The sequence below is a fragment of the Oncorhynchus tshawytscha genome, unplaced genomic scaffold, assembly GCF_018296145.1.
Source record: "Oncorhynchus tshawytscha isolate Ot180627B unplaced genomic scaffold, Otsh_v2.0 Un_contig_2707_pilon_pilon, whole genome shotgun sequence".
NCBI lineage: Eukaryota > Metazoa > Chordata > Actinopteri > Salmoniformes > Salmonidae > Oncorhynchus > Oncorhynchus tshawytscha.
The window spans coordinates 232,235-240,000 of NW_024609594.1; the positions used below are offsets into that span (position 1 = coordinate 232,235).

At 41.9% G+C, this 7,766-nt stretch overlaps 1 pseudogene; it reads left to right on the plus strand.

Annotated features, from left to right (window-relative positions):
• LOC112240741 overlaps nt 1-7,766 on the plus strand; it is a 163,639-nt pseudogene that overhangs the window by 154,718 nt on the left and 1,155 nt on the right.

Genomic DNA, 7,766 nt, shown 5'->3' on the forward strand with positions numbered 1-7,766 from the left:
TGTTTATCTGTCTCTCTCTATGGCCGCTGATAACATAGAATCAAGATGTTTATCTGTCTCTCTCTATGGCCGCTGATAACATAGAATCAACATGTTTATCTGTCTCTCTCTATGGCCTGATAACTGAATAACATGTTTATAGAATCAAGATGTTTATCTGTCTCTCTCTATGGCCGCTGATAACATAGAATCAAGATGTTTATCTGTCTCTCTCTATGGCCGCTGATAACATAGAACGAAGATGTTTATCTGTCTCTCTCTATGGCCGCTGATAACATAGAATCAAGATGTTTATCTGTCTCTCTCTATGGCCGCTGATAACTTCAGAACGAAGATGTTTATCTGTCTCTCTCTATGGCCGCTGATAACATAGAATCAAGATGTTTATCTGTCTCTCTCTATGGCCGCTGATAACATAGAATCAAGATGTTTATCTGTCTCTCTCTATGGCCGCTGATAACATAGAATCAACATGTTTATCTGTCTCTCTCTATGGCCGCTGATAACATAGAATCAAGATGTTTATCTGTCTCTCTCTATGGCCGCTGATAACATAGAATCAAGATGTTTATCTGTCTCTCTCTATGGCCGCTGATAACATAGAATCAAGATGTTTATCTGTCTCTCTCTATGGCCGCTGATAACTTCAGAACGAAGATGACTACGAATGCAACGTTTACAACCGAGTGAAGGACAATAAAATGGTTGACATGGAAACCCAGACGCCTGGATTACAATATAAAAACACGACAGGCTTCATAAACCTATATATTTAAATAATATGGAAATCAATTTCTTGATCAATAAATGGTTATATTTGTTAATTTTAGATTACTGGCTGTCATTTGGTCCAAAAATATATTTTATTATACATTTTATAATGTGTAACAAATGTGCACCATGATGTTCGAATGATCTTTATTATTCTAGGGTAGGGCCTCATCCTTTATAATGATCTGTGCATTATTCTAAGGGCCTCATCCTCAGCATTATAATCTGTGATCTAGTGTATTATTCTAGGGTAGGGCCTCATCCTCAGCATTATAATCTGTGATCTAGTGTATTATTCTAGGGTAGGGCCTCATCCTCAGCATTATAATCTGTGATCTAGTGTATTATTCTAGGGTAGGGCCTCATCCTCAGCATTATAATCTGTGATCTAGTGTATTATTCTAGGGTAGGGCCTCATCCTCAGCATTATAATCTGTGATCTAGTGCATTATTCTAGGGTAGGGCCTCATCCTCAGCATTATAATCTGTGATCTAGTGTATTATTCTAGGGTAGGGCCTCATCCTCAGCATTATAATCTGTGATCTAGTGCATTATTCTAGGGTAGGGCCTCATCCTCAGCATTATAATCTGTGATCTAGTGCATTATTCTAGGGTAGGGCCTCATCCTCAGCATTATAATCTGTGATCTAGTGTATTATTCTAGGGTAGGGCCTCATCCTCAGCATTATAATCTGTGATCTAGTGTATTATTCTAGGGTAGGGCCTCATCCTCAGCATTATAATCTGTGATCTAGTGCATTATAGGGTAGGGCCTCATCCTCAGCATTATGTGTATTATTCTAGGGTAGGGCCTCATCCTCAGCATTATAATCTGTGATCTAGTGCATTATTCTAGGGTAGGGCCTCATCCTCAGCATTATAATCTGTGATCTAGTGTATTATTCTAGGGTAGGGCCTCATCCTCAGCATTATAATCTGTGATCTAGTGCATTATTCTAGGGTAGGGCCTCATCCTCAGCATTATAATCTGTGATCTAGTGTATTATTCTAGGGTAGGGCCTCATCCTCAGCATTATAATCTGTGATCTAGTGTATTATTCTAGGGTAGGGCCTCATCCTCAGCATTATAATCTGTGATCTTATCAGCATTATAATCTGTGATCTAGTGCATTATTCTAGGGTAGGGCCTCATCCTCAGCATTATAATCTGTGATCTAGTGCCTCATCCTCAGCATTATAATCTGTGATCTAGTGTATTATTCTAGGGTAGGGCCTCATCCTCAGCATTATAATCTGTGATCTAGTGCATTATTCTAGGGTAGGGCCTCATCCTCAGCATTATAATCTGTGATCTAGTGTATTATTCTAGGGTAGGGCCTCATCCTCAGCATTATAATCTGTGATCTAGTGTATTATTCTAGGGTAGGGCCTCATCCTCAGCATTATAATCTGTGGTGCATTATTCTAGGGTAGGGCCTCATCCTCAGCATTATAATCTGTGATCTAGTGTATTATTCTAGGGTAGGGCCTCATCCTCAGCATTATAATCTGTGATCTAGTGCATTATTCTAGGGTAGGGCCTCATCCTCAGCATTATAATCTGTGATCTAGTGTATTATTCTAGGGTAGGGCCTCATCCTCAGCATTATAATCTGTGATCTAGTGTATTATTCTAGGGCCTCATCCTCAGGGCCTCATCCTCAGCATTATAATCTGTGATCTAGTGCATTATTCTAGGGTAGGGCCTCATCCTCAGCATTATAATCTGTGATCTAGTGTATTATTCTAGGGTAGGGCCTCATCCTCAGCATTATAATCTGTGATCTAGTGTATTATTCTAGGGTAGGGCCTCATCCTCAGCATTATAATCTGTGATCTAGTGCATTATTCTAGGGTAGGGCCTCATCCTCAGCATTATAATCTGTGATCTAGTGTATTATTCTAGGGTAGGGCCTCATCCTCAGCATTATAATCTGTGATCTAGTGTATTATTCTAGGGTATGGCCTCATCCTCAGCATTATAATCTGTGATCTAGTGTATTATTCTAGGGTAGGGCCTCATCCTCAGCATTATAATCTGTGATCTAGTGTGCCTCATTATTATATCTGGGTAGGGCCTCATCCTCAGCCTGTGATCTAGTGTATTATTCTAGGGTAGGGCCTCATCCTCAGCATTATAATCTGTGATCTAGTGTATTATTCTAGGGTAGGGCCTCATCCTCAGCATTATAATCTGTGATCTAGTGTATTATTCTAGGGTAGGGCCTCATCCTCAGCATTATAATCTGTGATCTAGTGTATTATTCTAGTGTAGGGCCTCATCCTCAGCATTATAATCTGTGATCTAGTGTATTATTCTAGGGTAGGGCCTCATTCTCAACATTATAATATGTGATCCATTATAATAGGGTAGGGCCTCATCCTCAGCATTATAATCTGTGATCTAGTTTATTATTTATAGGGTAATCTATTCTAGGGCCTCATCCTCAGCATTATAATCTGTGATCTAGTGTATTATTTTAGGGTAGGGCCTCATCCTCAGCATTATAATCTGTGATCTAGTGTATTATTCTAGGGTATGGCCTCATCCTCAGCATTATAATCTGTGATCTAGTGTATTATTCTAGGGTAGGGCCTCATCCTCAGCATTATAACCTGTGATCTAGTGTATTATTATAGGGTAGGCTAGGGCCTCATCCTCCGCATTATAATCTGTGATCTAGTGTATTATTTTAGGGTAGGGCCTCATCCTCAGCATTATAATCTGTGATCTAGTGCATTATAATAGGCTTGGGCCTCATCCTCAGCATTATAATCTGTGATCTAGTGCATTATTATAGGGTAAACTAGGGCCTCATCCTCCGCATTATAATCTGTGATCTAGTGTATTATTTTAGGGTAGGGCCTCATCCTCAGCATTATAATCTGTGATCTAGTGCATTATTATAGCCTTGGGCCTCATCCTCAGCATTATAATCTGTGATCTAGTGCATTATTATAGGGTAAACTAGGGCCTCATCCTCCGCATTATAATCTGTGATCTAGTGTATTATTATAGGCTAGGGCCTCATCCTCAGCAATATAATCTGTGATTTAGGGCATTATAGGGTAGGCTAGGGCCTCATCCTCAGCAATATAATCTGTGATTTAGTATATTATTATAGGGTAGGCTAGGGCCTCATACTCAGCAATATAATCTGTGATTTAGTATGTTATTATAGGGTAGGCTTGGGCCTCATCCTCGGCATTATAATCTGTGGTCTAGTATATTATTATAGGGTAGGGCCTCATCCTCAGCATTATAATCTGTGATTTAGGGCATTATTCTAAGGTAGGCTAGGGCCTCATCCTCAGCATTATAATCTGTGATTTAGTATGTTATTATAGGGTAGGCTAGGGCCTCATCCTCAGCATTATAATCTGTGATTTAGTATGTTATTATAGGGTAGGCTTGGGCCTCATCCTCAGCATTATAATCTGTGATTTAGTGTATTATTATAGGGTAGGCTAGGGCCTCATCCTCAACATAATAATCTGCCTCAATATTTGCAGCCATAGCCTATGGGTGATAATATCTCTCTAGGAGCTGATCTGTCGTCAGCACTGTGGTATAATTATAATTAAAAGGTCAGATCTGAATGGAGAAAGCTGACCCGAGATCAGCGCTGCAACAAAGGCACTTAGTGAAAGTTCTCCCTCTGTAGTGTTTTTGGGAAACGCGCACAAGTTCTTCGGCCGTTGTAGGAACGGTGCATCGTTAAAACACTCCTAAACGTCAGTTCCGTTGCTACCGGGATGCCGGACCCAGGAAAGACTCCAGGCCCCATGTGAGGCTGTTGCCTTGAAAATATCTGCTGGACAAGATGTCTTCAGCATCAACACTATTCTTCAGCACCACTACTCTTCATCAACACTCCTCTTCATCACCACTACTCTTCATCACCACTACACTTCATCAACACTCCCTTCATCAACGCTACTCTTCATCAACACTACTCTTCATCAACAGAACACTACTCTTCATCACCACTACTTTTCATCACCACTACTTTTCATCAACACTACTCTTCATCAACAGACCACTACTCTTCATCACCACTACTCTTCATCAACAGAACACTACTCTTCATCAACAGACCACTACTCTTCATCAACAGACCACTACTCTTCATCAACAGACCACTACTCTTCATCAATAGACCACTACTCTTCATCAACAGAACACTACTCTTCATCAACAGACCACTACTCTTCATCAACAGACCACTACTCTTCATCAACAGACCACTACTCTTCATCAACAGACCACTACTCTTCATCAACAGACCATTACTCTTCATCACTAGACCACTACTCTTCTTCAACACTCCCCTTCATCAACGCTACTCTTCATCAACACTACTCTTCATCAACAGAACACTACTCTTCATCACCACTACTCTTCATCACCACTACTTTTCATCAACACTACTCTTCATCAACACTCCTCTTCATCACCACTACTCTTCATCAACAGAACACTACTCTTCATCACCACTACTCTTCATCAACAGACCACTACTCTTCATCAACAGACCACTACTCTTCATGAACAGAACACTACTCTTCATCAACAGACCACTACTCTTCATCAACAGAACACTACTCTTCATCAACAGAACACTACTCTTTATCAACAGACCACTACTCTTCATCAACAGAACTCTACTCTTCATCACCACTACTCTTCATCACCACTACTTTTCATCAACAGACCTCTACTCTTCATCACCACTACTCTTCATCACCACTACTCTTCATCACCACTACTCTTCATCAACAGACCACTAGTCTTCATGAACAGAACACTACTCTTCATCAACAGACCACTACTCTTCATCAACAGAACACTACTCTTCATCAACAGACCACTACTCTTCATCAACAGACCACTACTCTTCATCAACAGAACTCTACTCTTCATCACCACTACTCTTCATCACCACTACTTTTCATCAACAGACCACTACTCTTCATCAACAGAACACTACTCTTCATCAACAGAACACTACTCTTCATCAACAGACCACTACTCTTTATCAACAGAACTCTACTCTTCATCAACAGAACTCTACTCTGCTCTTATATGGCTCTGAGACCCACACATCTAACTAACACTAACCTTCTCTAACTGGCTCTGGGTTGAAGTTGCCCTTAGGTACAGATCTAGGAACAGATCCTAACCTGAAGCATTAGGCGAAACAATGAAAAACTGACTTAAGATCAGTGTCTATGGACAACTTCGGGGAAACTACTTTGTTATTCTGATAGTCTTACATCAATCAAATAATAATATAGATTTTTTTTTCTCTCTCTCTGTCTCTCTCTGTCTCTCTCTGTCTCTCTCTCTGTCTCTCTCTCTCTCTCTCTGTCTCTCTCTCTGTCTCTCTCTCTCTCTCTGCCTCTCTCTCCTCTGTCTCTCTCTCTGTCTCTCTCTGTCTCACTCCCTCTCTCTGCTCTCTCTCTCTCTCTCTCTCTCTCTGTCTCTGTCTCTGTCTCTCTCTGTCTCTCTCTCTGTCTGTCTCTCTCTGTCTCTCTCTCTCTCTGTCTCTCTCTGTCTCTCTCTCTCTCTCTGTCTCTCTCTCTGTCTGTCTCTCTCTCTCTCTCTCTCTGTCTCTCTCTCTGTCTCTCTCTGTCAGGCATGGCTAGTCACCCACCTGTCCCCATCTCTGAGCTCGCTGATCATCTAGAACGCCTGAAAGCCAACGACAACCTGAAGTTCTCTCAGGAGTATGAGGTATGGTAGCCGTGTGTGTGATTTTCTTTTGAAGGAGACATTTTCACTCCAATTATTCTGGTTTCATTATGCAATTCATATTGAGTTCTACACCCTGTGTAGAAACCCTCTAGCGAGCCAGATGCAACACACACCACACACACACACATACCTGTTTATGTCTTATCTTTTGACAGAGGTATCAGGGTTTAAATGTAGAATCTTCCTCCTCTCATGTCTCCTGTTTTAACCAGAGATCTGTCTGTCTCAAAGAGATACTGCTTACAGACTGATGGTTATCAATGTTAAGCTTCCAGAGAGATAGAGAGAGATGGAGAGAGGGGGGAGAGAGGGAGATGGAGAGAGGGAGATGGAGAGAGGGAGATGGGGAGCGGGGGAAGTGAGAGAAGGGAATGGAAGTGAGCGATAGCAGAAAGGAGAGAGAGGCGGGAGAGAGAGCGCCAAAGACAAACAGAGGGAGAGAGAGAGGGGGGAAAGGGAAAGAGAGAGAAAGAGACAAAGACAGAGACAGAGAGAGAGGAGAGAGACAGAGACAGAGAGAGAGAGAGACACAGAGAGAGAGAGAGACAGAGAGACAGAGAGAGAGAGAGACACAGAGAGAGAGAGACAGAGAGAGACAGAGAGACAGAGAGAGAGGAGAGAGAGAGGGAGGGAAGGGATAGAGAGAGAAGGGGGAAGAGAGAAGGGAAAGGGAGAGAGAGAGAGAGAGACAAAGACAGAGACAGAGAGAGGAGAGAGAGAGCGGGGGAAGTGAGAGAGTGGTTTTTATCATGGCCATGTTCTGTACAATAGAGCATCTTTTTGATTAGTTCTCTCCGGCCTTGTATTTCAGACAGACAGCAGTTGGATAGGAACTGTAAGGATTCTTAGAATGTATCTTACATATAACGGAACATCAGAATCCTCAGACATCCTTAGAATATCTACATCATTCTGCTAGAATACAACTGTCAAAAGTTGTTACCGTGGAGAACATCCTACTTTTAGGCCTGTGCATGCTGGATATAGAATCAGGAGAGATCTGATTGGCTATGACAAAGATATAGGATGGAGGAAGGGGGAGGGAAAGGGAGAGAGAGAGAGAGAGAGAGGGGAGAGAGAGAGAGAGAGAGAGAGAGAGAAGGAGAGAGAGAGAAGGAGAGAGAGAGAGAGAGAGAAGGAGAGAGACAGAGAGAGAGAGAAGGAGAGAGAGAGAAAGAGAGAGAGAGAGAGAGAGAGAAAGAGAGAGAGAGAAGGAGAGAGAGAGAGGAGGAGAGA